Source organism: Sciurus vulgaris, assembly GCF_902686455.1.
Source record: "Sciurus vulgaris genome assembly, chromosome: 9".
NCBI lineage: Eukaryota > Metazoa > Chordata > Mammalia > Rodentia > Sciuridae > Sciurus > Sciurus vulgaris.
The window spans coordinates 143,459,056-143,474,379 of NC_136469.1; positions in this window are offsets into that span (position 1 = coordinate 143,459,056).

Below are 15,324 nucleotides of genomic sequence, written 5' to 3' on the forward strand. Positions count from 1 at the left end.
GAGGGACCAGGGCCTTGGGGCCAGGCACGCAGGGTTCAGATTTGGCTCGTGCCGGCTGAGTACCTTGGAGGGGGCCTTCAACCTCTTCACCTTGGTCCCCTGGCCCCCAAAGTGGCCAGAACAAGGGCATCTGCCCCCAGGACCCCGCTGGAGGAGTGTGCACTGCCGGAGTCCTGGCCGCACTCTGGGCATTGGGAGGGCAGCAGCTGCTCCTGGGCATGCCGCATGCAGGCAGCAAGCGCAAGCTCCAGTTAAATGGCAGAGGGACCAACAGAAGCAGGTAGAGGATAGCCACGCAGGGCACACCCCAGGGGCCGCAGGATTCTGAGGGTCCCCATCCTCTCTAGGCCCTGAGCCCATCAGGACCCACAGAAGTCCAGAAACTCACAGATGAGCTCATCACGGAGTGTGGACCTGGGGAAGGGGCAGGAGGCCGCGAGGAAAGGGCGAGAACTCAGCCAAGTCCTCCTCCCTGCTGCCTCCAGGGGCTTTGCCCTGGGCAGGGTGTCAGTAGAATCTCCTGCAGCAGGGGAGGGGCTGGGGAAAGAGGATCCTGGCCCAGGGAGCGCAGGATGGAGGGCCGGGCCACACCGCAGCTGAGGGCAGAGGGACAGCCGAGACAGGACACACACACCAGCACAAGGAAGAGGGGACCGGAGCTGAGAGGGGACAGGAGGGGAGAGTATGGGGAAGCTGCCGAGGGAGGGACCCGCAAGCAGGAGTGTACAGGGCAGAGCCCGGCGGTGCTGTGTGCAAACGCCCAGGAGCCACCCAGATACCTAACAGCTACCCAGACACCTACCTAGCAGCCACCTAGACACCTGGAAGCCACCCAGACACCTACCCAGCAGCCACCTAGACACCTACCCAGCAGCCACCTAGACACCTACCCAGCAGCCACCTAGACACCTACCCAGCAGCCACCTAGACACCTAGTTGGGGAGCAGTGACCTTCTCCCAGTCAGCCAGCCTCCAGTCGGCTCAGCTTACCAGAGTCCAGTGGATGGAGCAGCCACAGGACGTCCATCTGGCTCCTGACCAAAGAGGCAGAGACTAGATGTGTACACCTGGATCCAGCTGCTTAGGAGGTGGAGGCAGGAGGGTCCAAGCTCCAGCCCAGCCTGGGCAGCATAGGGTGACCCTGTCTCAAAACAAAGTTAAGAATAGGCTGGGGGGGCTGGGGCTGGGGCCCAGGCCAGTGCGGAGCACTCACCTGACCCTGTGACTACTGGGTTCCATCCTCAGCACCACATACGATAAATAAGTACTGGGTCCATCTACAACTAAAAATGTACTTTTAAAAAGATGGGCTGCGGGGCTGGAGACGTAGCTCAGCTGGTAGAGTGCTCGCCTTGCACGCACAAGGCCCTGGGTTCAATCCCCAGCACCTCAAAAAAAACAAAAAAAAAAAAAAATGGGCGGAGGAGGTAGCTGAGTGGCAGAGCACATACCTATACGGGCAAAGGCCCTGGATCGAGTCCCCAACAGCGCGCGCGCGCGCGCACACACACACACACACACAGTGAGACAACAAAATCACAGGAGAAATAGAGGGTATGATATCCATGTTGGAACAATTGGACAGGGAGTTTTAAGTAACCATGATTAACACACAGAAGGTTCTAGTGGAAGAGGGGTCAGCACGTGGAGCGAGCGTGTTCTCCCCGCAGGGGGTGGAAACTGCTCAGTGAGGTGCTAGGAGTGCAGACTGGGACTGTGCCTGCCACACTTGGCTCCGCGGCTGCTGGAGCCCAGGAGAGACCACCAGGCCCAGAGGCTCCCCAAGGTGGAGGAAGAACGGACACAAACAGGTTGGAGTCCGAGACGGTGAGGCTCGGTCACCGACACAGGAGGACGGGGAGAGGGGAAGAAAGGCTCACAGCCACCGCGGAGGCACGTCCAGAGCTCACAGGGCCTTGCTGCCTGGGCCCCAGCAGGAGCCTGCCCGCAGAGAGCCGCCGCACACAGCGTGGTGTCCACCAGCCTCCTGCGAGCCAGGAGACCAAGAGCGTCTTTACAGGGCTGAAGGGAGGAAGAGCGCAAGAAAAGCCCAGCAACCCAGGGCTGCCATTTGGATCCGAAGTGTCCCCCAACCCCCGTGGGCCAAAGGCTCGGTCCCCAGCCTGTAACGCCTGTGGGAGGGTGGGTAGGACCGTCAGGAGGCCGGGCCTCCAGGGAGGAGGCTAGGTCATCGGGCCTCCCTGTCCCTAGCCCCCAGGAGGGGAGCAGCCAGGACGCAGCTTGCCTTCCCACCACAGTGTCCCTGCCCCCACCACAGGCCCAGAGCAAGTGGCCAGATGGCCACAAGGACACTGCCCGTGAGCCACAGTGAACCTCTGCTGCTCATAGATGAAAATACCTCAGGTATCTTCTCACAACGTCGGGAAGCTACCAAAGCACCAGGGAGATACCTCGGCCAGAGGAAAGGAGAAAACAGCGTCTCAAATAAACACGGCGGGCATACATTTCAAGGGAAATGCTGATGAAGTCGGAGCCAGAGGAGACCTCGTTCCACGCCAAGAAACGAGCGCAGTGGAGGCGAAGCGAGGGGAGGTAAGTGGCAGCCTTTTTTTCTGATTCTCATTGTTCTTAAACAGATTCCCGGCTCGGTCCACTCCGTGCTGCTCGGCAGGGTTCTGAGGAGGGCGCGCAGCCCGGAACACGGGTCCCCTGCACTCAGGCGGGTGGCCGCAGGGGCCTGCCCGGCAGAGGCGTGTGCAGAGAGGAGCACGGGAGCCCCTCTGCCCCCGAGCCCCACCGGCCGGGCCAGCTTCGGAGGAGGTGCAGGGCTGTCTCCACGGGCCAGTTGAAGGGCTGCATTTGAAGCCAAAGGCGACAGTAAAAGTGCATAAAGGTGCAAGTCGGAAACTAGAGGAGACGGGGTAGAACCAGTTCCCAGAGGGGAGCCGGAGCAACGGGGACGAATAGAAAATGGAGGGCAAAGGACGGACTTCACTCAAGCCACGACGCACCCGATGTGAGACCAACGGTCACCCTAGCGTGGACCGCAAACACGCCAGGTGAAGGCGGAGCTCTCAGAGTGGAGTTAAGAAAGATGCTGTTAAAACTGAGGTAAAATCGCCTGCTACCTGTAGAGGAGTCCCTGCATGGAGAGGTTCGAACAGGCTAAAAACACAAAAAGAAGAGAAGACACAGACCGCGAGCACATGGAGCAAGAGAAAGCCAGAGAAGCCACGTTAACCGCACGCAGAAGACGCTGGGAAAGCACGGCCACCAAAGAGAAAGAGGGACTCTCCACGGTGGCCAGGGCTCGGAGCCCCGGGAACAGACTCAAGCACAAGAGCTGTGGAGATGACGCCTGAGGAAAGCAGGCAAATCCGCCACCGCAGGCCGGAGCCCGAGACGTCAAGCCTCGGCGGAGACAGGAGAGGAGCCCCACACCGCAGGCCTCGGGCTGCCACCGGGCTCGCCAGGGACACTCAGCACAGAGTTAAGAGAACAGTGGTCTCTTAACCTCCAAAATCAACACGACACCTGGTGATAGCAAACCAGAAATCAGCACAAGAGGCAGCGGGAAAAGTACGTCCAACCTGGCAGTACGCGTAACAGCTGCAGGTAACCAAGGCTCGGGAGCCTCGAGTGCCTCCGAGTTCCTGAAAGTGAACTCTACAAATGCCACACGCGAGGACACCAGCCAACGCAAGGCTTGCGCGGGAGAAAACGGTGGCCCCAGCCAGCCCCACGGGAGATTCTGCCCAACAGGTGGGAGACGAGGGGGACTCAGCAGTCACCCCGGTAATGGAGCCGAAGGATCGTTCCCAGTTCACCTCGCCGTCAAGCAAAAGGGTGCAGGAGGAGGAAGCTGCGGCCAACACGTCTCTGAACACAGTTGGTCAACACGCCACGTGATGGCAGGGAATCAAATCCAGCCGTGCCCCAAACAAACCCCTCGCGGCTGAGCTCCAGCCATACACACGAGGTTGAAATGCCAGTAATGTAAAGCGCTGTAGCAGCAGTCCAAAAGTGAAAAGATACAGTCGCCCCAACGAACAAAAGCAGTCGGCAAAATCCAACATCTATTCCTGATTTTAAAATTCTTGAAGACTAAAAACAAGAGGGAATGGCTTTAACCTGAACGAAACAGAGAGTGAGCATCCAAGTCACGGTGGGGCGTGAAGCAAGGACCCAGCACCGTTCCCGGCCACCCCTCTCTGCTGCACTGCACGCTTCAACGCGTGCAAGAAGGCAAGGAAAAGCTCAAGGACGCAGACGAGAGGGAGGCCGAGCTCCCTTCACAGAGAGACCGAGGGCCACGCAGAAAAATCCAAAGAAGCCACAAGACTGACTTCTGCAAGAACGCCAGGTACATGACCGACACACCGGTAGCAGTCGCATCTCTGTGCACACACTAGCAAGAAGAACCGGGATTTTAAATGAAAAAGCAAATATCCAAGCTCTGATACCACATGACGAAATATTTATATAGATCGTAAAATATGCAAAGTCTGCAAGCTGGAAACTAAAAATGCTGCTGAAAGACGTCAAACAAGAACTCATAACGAAGGGGACTCGCATCCAAGTCCACGTGGCTTTAGTGTAATCCCAGTGACGTCGTTTAATGGAAAAGCAGATTGGCTCAAGTCACTGACCAGCACTCCAGCGGTCAGCGTGGGCTGCAGGGCCACGGGATGGAGACAGAAGATATAGTGCAGGGACAGGAAGACGCGTCATTGCAGCAGAAGGGCCCCAGACAGGCATGGAGATGGCCGCAGCCCTCAGCGAGAGCAGTGGCCACCCTTCAGCAGGTGCTGGCCGGTGCCTCCCTGCACAGCCGGCCAGTCCCAGGCCCTTGGCAGGGCTCACCCAAGAGCACAGCCGGTCACGCCAGCAGAACTTCCAAAAGAACACCAGGGGAAATCTCTCTGACCTTGACCTGCAGCATTCCCAGGTGGGACGCCACAGCAGCGCCCCTGAACGGGCCCAGTGGAGGCTGGACTCCACCCAAACCGAGCCCTCTGCTCACGGCAAGCAAAGGAAACGCTGGCCCGAGAATGGAGACGCAAGTCACAGACCAGGAGCAGACGCTTTGGAATCTCAGTCCTGACCAAACGCCATATCCAGAATACGCAAGCGTTTCATTTAGGAAAACCCCAAAGATTAACAATAAGAACACACACTGGTTTTTTTTCCTCCTTTCTCTTTTTCTTTTTGGTCGTGGGGATGAACCCAGGGGCACTTGGCCACTGAGCCACAACCTCAGCCCTTTTTATGTTTTACTTTGAGACAGGGTCTCACTAAGTGGCTTAGGGCCTTGCTGAGTTGCTAAGGCTGGCCTCGAACTTGGGATCCTCCTGCCTCAGCCTCCTGAATCACTGGGATTGCAGATATGCACCAGTTTTTGTTGTAAAGGGGGAAAGAGCTGCTCTGACACACCGCGAGGAGTGTCCGCGGAGGCACGGGGCGGGGGTGAGGCCAGGCGGCACCTCCTGGGAGCTGCAGCCCGGCAAGTGATTTTGAAAAGAGATGATACATGTTAGAAGATCTCAGGCCGCCCGGAAGGTGGATGCAGGGTCCACAGTGATAACAACATAAGCAAGAAAATGGGCACGGTGGCATTAGATCAGAACTCAGTGAGGAAAAAGCCCCGCCCCATCCGTGCCAGTGTCTGCAGTAGCTGGTTAATTAGCAGATTGGGAAGTGAGCACTCTTCCTCCCTGGAAGGGCTCACGATCAGGAACTCAGATGAGAACAAGGACAGACAGTGCATTAGGTCACGGGGCCACCTGCTGACAGGCAAGATTCGCGGGAACGAGGAGCCCCCCAGGCAAAATGTACAGGGACTCAGGGTATTTAGTTTGTAGCCCCCAAGGGTCTGCTCCCAATTATCATGAACTAAAAGGGAAAAGACGTATGCTCACAAAGGAGGCCTGGGCCTCCTACCTAAGGGATGGAGATGCGTGTCCAGGGGTGGGACAGGGGCCAGCCCTGACACGGCGCCATCCGGGGGCCGCCTCTGCTGCCGTCCTCTCCAACACGGTGAGGAGAGAAAGCCAGAGCAAGCCCTGGGCTGGGCGTAGGGCTGTCCGCAGAATGACCTCCACATCTCAAGGTCATAAGAGACAAGGGACGTTGGGGACCGTCACGGATTGCAGGGCACAGAGGCCATGAAAGCTAAATTCAGTTCTGGAACATAGAACTTCAGTGGGAAAACTGGTGAAGACTAAAAGAAATCTGTCCAGGTGCGGAGGCAGACACCCATAATCCCCGCAACTCAAGAGGCCAAGGCAGAAGGATAACAAATTTGAGGCCAGCGTCAGCAATTTTATTTATTTATTTATTTATTTTTTTTTTAATTTTTTTGGGTGTTCAGAGAGAGATCTTCACTGGCTCTGCTTAGTTTTATCTTGAATCATGGAGCACTGGGTGAGCTGCTGTGGGAGATACATCTAGGATTTTTTTTTCATTTTTTTTCCTTTTCTTCTCTTTATTTTTACAGACACATTTTGATTCATCGTACACAAATGGGGTACAACTTTTCGTTTCTATGGTTGTGCACGATGTAGATTCACACCATTCATGTAATCATAGGGTCATGATGTCTATCTCTATCCACTATCTTCTTTCCCCCATCCCCACCTCCCCCTCATTTCCCTCTACACATTCCAAAGTTCCTCCATTCTTCTCTTATCCCACTGTCCCCTCCCCCATTATGTATCATCATCTACTTATCAGAGAAAACACTCGGCCTTTCATCTTTTGGGATTGGCTTATTTCACTTAGCATGATATTCTCCAACTCCATCCATTTACCTGAAAATGCCATAATTTTATTCTTCTTTATGGCTGCGTAGTATTCCATTGTGTGTGTGTGTGTGTGTGTGTGTGTGTGTGTGTGTGTGTGTGTGTATACACACCAGTTTCTTTATTCATTCAACTATCAAAGGGCACCTAGGCTGGTTCCACAATCTAGCTATTGTGAATTGAGCTGCTGTAAACATTGATGTGGCTGCATCACCGTAGTTTGCTGATTTTAAGTCCTTTGGGTATAAACTTAGGGGTGGGAAACCTGGGTCAAATTGTGGTTCTATTTCAAGTTTTCTGAGGAATCTCCATGCTGCTTTCCAGAGTAGCTGCCCCAATTTGCAACTCCACCAGCAATGTACAAATGTGCCTTTTCCCCCACATCCAAACCAACACCTATTATTGCTTGTGTGCTTGTTAATAGCCATTCTCATTAGGTGAGATGGAATCTTAGGGTGGTTTTGGTTTGCGTTTCTCTAGTTACTAGGGATAATGAGCACTTTTTCATGTATTTGTTGATCACTTGTATATCTTCTTCTGTGAAGTGTCTGCCCAGTTCTTTAGCCTATATATTGACAGGGTTCTTTGTATTTTGGGTGTAAAGTTTTTTAAGTTCTTTATAAATTTTTGAGATGAGTGCTCTGTCTGAAGTGCATGTGGAAAAGATTTTCTCCCACTCTGTGGGCTCTCTTTACACATTATTGATTGTATCCTTTGCTGAGAAAAAGCTTTTTAGTTTGAATCCATCCCATTTATTGATTCTTAATTTTATTTCTTGTGCTCTGGGAGTCTAGTTAAGGAAGTCTGATCCTAAGCCGACATGATGAAGATTTGGACCTACTTTCTCTTCTGTTTGGTGAAAGGTCTCAGGTCTAATTCCTAGATCCTTGATCTATTCTGAAGAGTTGATTTTGTACAGGGTGAGAGATAGGGGTTTAGTTTTATTTTACTGCATATGGATTTCCAGTTTTCCCAGCACCATTTGTTGAAGAGGCTATCTTTTCTCCAGTGTAAGTTTTTGGCCCCTTTGTCTAGTAGGAAGTTACTGTACTTATGTGGGCATGTCACTGTGTCTTCTATCCTGTACCATTGGTCCGCCTGTCCATTTTGGTAGCAATACCATACCGTTTTTGTTACTATTGCTCTACAGTATGTTTAAGGTCTGATATTGTTATGCCTCCTGCTTCACTCTTCCTGCTCAGGATTGCTTTGGCTATTCTGGGTCTCTTTTTCTTCCATATGAATTTCATGATTGTTTCCTTCATTTCTATGAGGAACATCATTGGGATTTCAATTGGAATTGCATTAATCTGTATAGCACCTTTGGAAGTATGGCCATTTTGATAATATTAATTCTGCCTATCCTGGAATTAAAAAGAACACGGGAGATCTTTCCATCTTCTAAGGTCTTCTTCAATTTCTTTCTTTAGTGTTCTGTAGTGTTCATTGTAGAGGTTTTTCACCTCTTTTGTTAGATTGAGTGCCACGTATTTTATTTTATTTTATTTTTTGAGGCTCTTGTGAATGGAGTAGTTTTCTAATTCTAATTTCTCTTTCAGAGGATTTATCACTTATGAATAGAAATGCATTAGATTTATGTGTGCTGATTCTATATCCTGCTACTTTGCTGAACTCATTTATTCATTCTAGAAGTTTTCTGGTGGAGTTTTTTGGATCTTCTAAATATAGAATCATGTCATTGGCAAATAGTGACAGCTTGAGTTCTTCTTTTCCTATTCATATCCCTCTAATTTCTTTGGACTGTATAATTGCTCTGGCTAGTGTTTCAAGGACAATGTTGAATAGAAATGGTGAAAGAGAACATCCCTGTCTTGCTCCAGTTTTTAGAGGAAATGCTTTCTGTTTTTCTCCATTAAGAATGATGTTGGCAGTGGGCTTATCATGGATAGCCTTTACAATGTTGAGGAATGTTCCTACTATCCCTATTTTTCTAGTGTTTTGAGCAAGAAGAGGTGTTGTATTTTATCAAACACTTTTTCTGCATCTATTGAAATAATCATATGATTCTTTTGTTTTGTTTTGTTTTGTTTTGCGGTGCTGGGGATTGAACTCAGGGCCTTGTGCTTGCAAGGTGAGCACTCTACCTACTGAGCTATCTCCCCAGCCCAATCATATGATTCTTAACCTTAAGTCTATTGATGTGATGAATTACATTTATTGATTTCCAGATATTGAACTAATCTTGCATCCCTGAGATGAACCCCACTTGATCATGGTGCACTATCTTTTTAATATATTTTTGTATGAGATTTGCGAGAATTTTGTTAAGGATTTGTGCATGTTCATCAGGGATATTGGTCTAAAGTTTTTTCTTTCCTTGATGCATCTTTGTCTGGTTTGGGTATGAGGGTGATATTAGCTTCATAGAATGAGTTTGGTAGGGTACCCTCCTTTTCTGTTTCCTGGAATACTTTGAGAAGTATTGGAGTGAGTTCTTCTTTGAAGGTCTGGTAGAACTTGGCTGAGAATCTGTCTGGTCCTGGGCTTTTCTTGGTTGGTAGACTTTTGATGGCTTCTTCTATTTCATTGCTTGATATTGATCTGTTTAAATTGTGTATGTCCTCCTGGTTCAGTTTGGGAGGAGCATAAGTCTCTAAAACTTTGTCAATGTCTTCAATATTTTCTATTTTGTTGGAATTCAGATTTTCAAAGTAGCTCCTCATTATGTTCTGTATCTCAGTGGTGTCTTTCATGATATTTCCTTTTTCATCAAGAATTTTAGTAATTTGAATTTTCTCTCTCCTCTTCATTAGTGTGCCTAAAAGTTTATCAATTTTTTTTACTTTACTTTTTCAAAGAACCAACTTTTTATTTTGCCATTTTTTTTTAACTATTCCTTTCATTTCAATTTCATTGATTTCGACTCTGATTTTAATTATTTCCTGTCTTCTACTACTTTTCGTGTTGTTCTGTTCTTCTTTTTCTAGGACTTTGAGCTGTAATGTTAGATTATTTAGTTGTTGACTTTTTATTCTTTTTTTGAATGCACTCCATGCAATGAATTTTCCTCTTAGTACTGCTTTCATGGTGTCCCAGAGATTTTGATATGTTGTATCATTGTTCTCATTTACCTCTAAGAATTTTTTTTATCTCCTCCCTGATGTTTTCTGTTATCCATGTTTCATTCAATTGCATATTATTTAGTCTCCAGGTGTTGAAATAGTTTCTGTTTTTTATTTTATCATTGGTTTCTAATTTCATTCCATTATGATCTGATAGAACACAAGGCAGTATCTCTATTTTTTTTGCATTTCCTAAGGGCTGCTTTGTGGCATAACATATGGTCTATTTTCAAGAAGGTTCCATGTGCCGCTGAGAAGAAAGTGAATCTGCTCGTTGATGGATGGAATATTCTATATATGTCTATTAAGTCTAAGTTATTGATAGTGTTATTGAGTTCCATGGTTTCTTTGTTCAATTTTTGTTTGGAAGATCTATCCAGTGGTGACAGTGCTGTGTTAAAGTCACCCAGTATTATTGTGTTGTGGTCTATTTGGTTCCTGGAATTAAGAAGAATTTGTTTGACATAAGTGGATGCACTGTTGTTTGGGGCATAAATATTTACTATTGTTATGTCTTCCTGATTTATGGTTCCCTTAAGCAGTATGAAATGTCCTTCTTTATCCCTTCTGACTAACTTTGACTTGAAGTCCACTTTATCTGATATAAGGATGGAAACCCCCGCTTTCTTACTGAGTCCATGTGCGTGGTAGGTTTTTTCCCATCCTTTCACCTTTAGTCTGTGGATGTCTTTTTCTATGAGATGAGTCTCTTGCAGGCAGCATATTGTTGGGTCTTTCTTTTTAATCCATTCTGCCAGTCTATGTCTTTTGATTGATGAGTTTAGGCCATTAACCTTCAGGGTTATTATTGAGATATGATTTGTCATTTGGGCTTATTTTTGGTTTTTAACTTGGCTTGGTTTCTCCTTTGAGTGGTTTTTCTCTAAGGTAGTTCCTCCCTTTGCTGACCTACATTGTTGTTTTTCATTTCCTCTTCATGGAATATTTGCTGAGACTGTTCTGTAGCACCAGGCTTTCTATTTGTAAATTCTTTTACCTTTTGTTTAACATGGAAGAATTTTATTTTGTCATCAAATCTGAAGGTTAGTTTTGCTGGGTATAAGATTCTCGTTTGGCAACCATTTTCTTTCAGAATTTGAAATATGTTGTCCCATGCCCTTCTAGCTTTTAGAGTCTGAGTTGAGAAGTCGGCTGTTATCCATATTGGTCTCCCCCTATATGTAATCTGATGCTTTTCTCTCGTGGCCTTCAAAATCCTATCTTTATTTTGAATGTTAGGCATTTTTATTATAAAGTGACTTGGTGTGGATCTGTTGTAATTTTGTGCATTTGGTGTTCTGTAAGCCTCTTTTTTTTTTTTTCCATTACTAGTGATATTTTTTTAATTTATTTTTATAGTAAACAAATGAGATACATGTTGTTTCTGTTTGTACATGGAGTAAGAGCATACCATTTGCATATTCATATATTTACATAGAGTAATGATGTTTGATTCATTCCGTTATTTTTTCCTTCCCCCCCACCCCTCCCACCTCTCTTTTCCCTCTATACAGTCCCTCCTTCCTCCATTCTTGTCCCCCTCCCACCCCCCATTAAGTGTCATCGCTTATCAGTGAGATCATTCCTCTTTTGGATTTTTGAGATTGGCTTATCTCACTTAACATGATATTCTCCAATTTCATCCATTTGCCTGCAAATGCCATAATTTTATTATTCTTCATAGCTGAGTAATATTCCATTGCATATATATATATATATATATATATATATATATATCACAGTTTCTTTATCCATTCATCAATTGAAGGGCATCTAGGTTGGTTCCATAGTCTGGCTATTGTGAATTGAGCCGCTATGAACATTGATGTGGCTGTATCTCTGTAGTGTGCTGATTTTAAGTCCTTTGGGTATAGGCGGAGGAGTGGGATAGCTGGGTCAAATGGTAGGTCCATTCCAAGTTTTCTAAGGAATCTCCACACTGCTTTCCAGAGTGGCTGCACTAATTTGCAGTACCACCAGCAATGTATGAGTGTACCTTTTTCCCCACATCCTCGCCAACATCTATTGTTGCTTGTATTCTTGATAATCGCCATTCTAATTGGGGTGAGATGGAATCTTAGTGTAGTTTTGATTTGCATTTCTCTTATTACTAAAGATGGTGAACATTTTTTCATATATCTGTTGATTGTTTGCAGATCTTCTGTGAAGTGTCCATTTCCTTAGCCCATTTGTTGATTGGGTTATTTGTATTCTTAGTGTAGAGTTTTTTGAGTTCTTTATATATTCTGGAAATTAGTGCTCTATCTGAAGTATGAGTGGCAAAGATATTCTCCCACTCTGTAGGCTCTCTCTTCGCATTGCTGATAGTTTCCTTTGCTGAGAGAAAGCTATTTAGTTTGAATCTATCCCAGTTATTGATTCTTGCTTTTATTTCTTGTGCTATGGGAGTCCTGTTAAGGAAGTCTGATCCTAAGCCAACAAGGTGAAGATTTGGACCTACTTTTTCTTCTATAAGATGCAGGGTCTCTGGTCTGATTTCAAGGTCCTTGATCCATTGTGAGTTGAGTTTTGTGCAGGGTGAGAGATAGGGGTTTAGTTTCATTCTGTTGCATATGGATTTCCAGTTTTCCCAGCACCATTTGTTGAAGAGGCTATCTTTTCTCCATTGCATATTTTTGGCACCTTTGTCTAGTATTAGAAAATTGTATTTATTTGGGTTTGTGTCCGTGTCCTCTATTCTGTACCATTAATTTGGTGCCAATACCATGCTGTTTTTGTTACTATTGCTTTGTAGTATAGTTGAAGTTCTGGTATTGCGATACCCCCTGTTTCATTCTTCCTGCTAAGGATTGCTTTAGCTATTCTGGGTTTCTTATTCTTCCAGATGAATTTCAGGATTGCTTGCTCTATTTCTGTGAGGTACATCATTGGGATTTTAATTGGAATTACATTGAATCTGTATAGCACTTTTGGTAGTATGGCCATTTTGACAATATTGATTCTGCCTATCCAAGAACATGGGAGATCTTTCCATCTTCTAAAGTCTTCCTTAATTTCTTTCTTCAGTGTTTTGTAGTTTTCATTGTAGAGATCTTTTACCTGTTTGGTTAGATTGATACCCAAGTATTTTATTTTTTTTGAGGCTATTGCAAATGGTGTTGTTTTCCTCATTTCCCTTTCAGCTGTTTCATCGCTTTCGTATAAAAATGCTGTAGATTTATGCGTGTTGATTTTATAGCCTGCTATTTTGCTGAATTCATTGGTGAGGTCTAGAAGTTTTCTGGAGGAGGTTTTTGGATCCTCTAAATATAGAATCATGTTATCCGCAAATAGTGACAGCTTAAGTTCCTCTTTTCCTATTCGTATCCCTTTAATTTCTTTAGTCTGCCTGATTGCTCTGGCTAGAGTTTCAAGGACAATGTTGAATAGAAGTGGTGAAAGAGGACATCTCTGTCTTGTTCCCGTTTTTAAAGGGAATGGTTTCAGTTTTTCTCCATTAAGAATGATGTTGGCCCATGGGCTTAGCATAAATAGGCTTTACAATGTTCAGGTATGTTCCTACTATCCCTATTTTTTCTAGTGTTTTCAGCATGAAGGGGTGTTGTATATTGTCAAATGCTTTTTCTGCATCAATTGAAATAACCATATGATTCTTATCCTTAAGTCTATTGACATGATGGATTACGTTTATTGATTTACGAATGTTGAACCATCCTTGCATTCCAGGAATGAACCCCACTTGATCGTGGTGCACAATTTTCTTAATATGTTTTTGGATACGGTTTGCCAATATTTTGTTAAGGATCTTTGCATCTATATTCATCAAGGATATTGATCTAAAATTTTCTTTCCTTGATGTGTCTTTTCCTGGTTGGGTATGAGGGTGATATTAGCTTCATAGAATGAGTTTGGTAGGGTACCCTCCTTTTCTATTTCCTGGAATACTTTGAGAAGTATTGGAATGAGTTCTTCTTTGAAGGTCTTGTAGAACTCGGCTGAGAATCTGTCTGGTCCTGGGCTTTTCTTGGATGGTAGATTTTTAATGGCTTCTTCTATTTCGTTGCTTGATATTGATCTGTTTAAATCGTGTATGTCCTCCTGGTTCAGCTTGGGAGGAGCATATGTCTCTAGAAATTTGTCAATGTCTTCGGTACTTTCTATTTTGTTGGAATACAGATTTTCAAAGTAGCTTCTCATTATGTTCTGTATCTCAGTGGTGTCTGTTGTGACATTTCCTTTCGCATCATGTATTTTAGTAATTTGAGTCTTCTCTCTCCTTCTCTTAGTGTGGCTAAGGGTTTATCTATTTTGTTTATTTTCTCAAAGAACCAACTTTTTGTTATGTCAATTTTTTGAATAGTTTCTTTTGTTTCAATTTCATTGATTTCAGCTCTGATTTTAATTATTTCCTGTCTTCTACTACTTTTGCTGTTATTCTGTCTGTATGCCTCTTGTATTTGATTTTCCATTTCATTCTTCAGATTTGGGAAATTTTCTGATATTATTTTATTGAATAAGTTGTTGAGTCCTTTGGTTTGTATCTCTGTGCCTTCCTCAATCCCAATAATTCTTAAATTTTGTCTTTTCATGATATCCCAGTTTTTGGAGTTACTGTTCATGATTTCTTACCATCTTCTCTGTTTGTTTACAAGATTAAATATTTTGTCTTCATCGTCTGAGGTTCTGTCTTCCAAGTGGTCTAGTCTGTTGTGATGCTTTCTGTTGAGTTTTATATTTGGTTTATTGTTTCCTTCATTTCAAGGATTTCTGTCTGCTTTTTTTTTTTTTCAGAATCTCTATCTCTTTATTGAAAAGATCTTTTGCTTTCTGCATTTGCTCTTTTTAATTGTTTATTGGAGTAATCATTGCCTATTTGCTCTCTTATCTCATCCTTTGCTTCATGGATCATTTTAATTATGTACATTCTGAACTCCTTTACTGACATTTCTTCTACCATGCTGTCATTGGATTCTATTAACATAGCATCTAGGTTTGTTCGGATCATTTTCTTCCCTTGTTTTCTCATGTTGTTCCTGTATCTCCCCCTCTAGCAGTGCAGCTCTGGGGTATTGCCGTCCCCCCCCCATAGGCTTATAGTGACCCTGTAGGTTTCCAATACCTTTCTTTTAAGGGGGAGATCAGTATTAGCAGCACCCAGTACAGACAATATTCAGCCCTAACCCAGATAGCCCCATGAATGTCAATGATACTGTCGTGATGACCAGAGAGCACGAGTTCAATTCTCATCTCCAGCAGATCTGCAATGAGGTCTACGATTTCTAAGGTGGACAAAGAGGCTGAGGAGGGGCATAGGATATAACTGTTAATGGGGTAAGAAGACAGTGTATAGAGGTACTAAATCATAGGAAAAGCAAAAGCAGAATCCAAAGAAGTCGGTTGTCAGCAAGAGAAAAGGGAGAAAGAGACTCTGAGGAAACAGGTGAAGAAAAGGAAAATAAGGCGAGAAAAATGAAGAAATAAAAATTTAAAAAAGGAAAAAATCTACAATATGGCAGTCA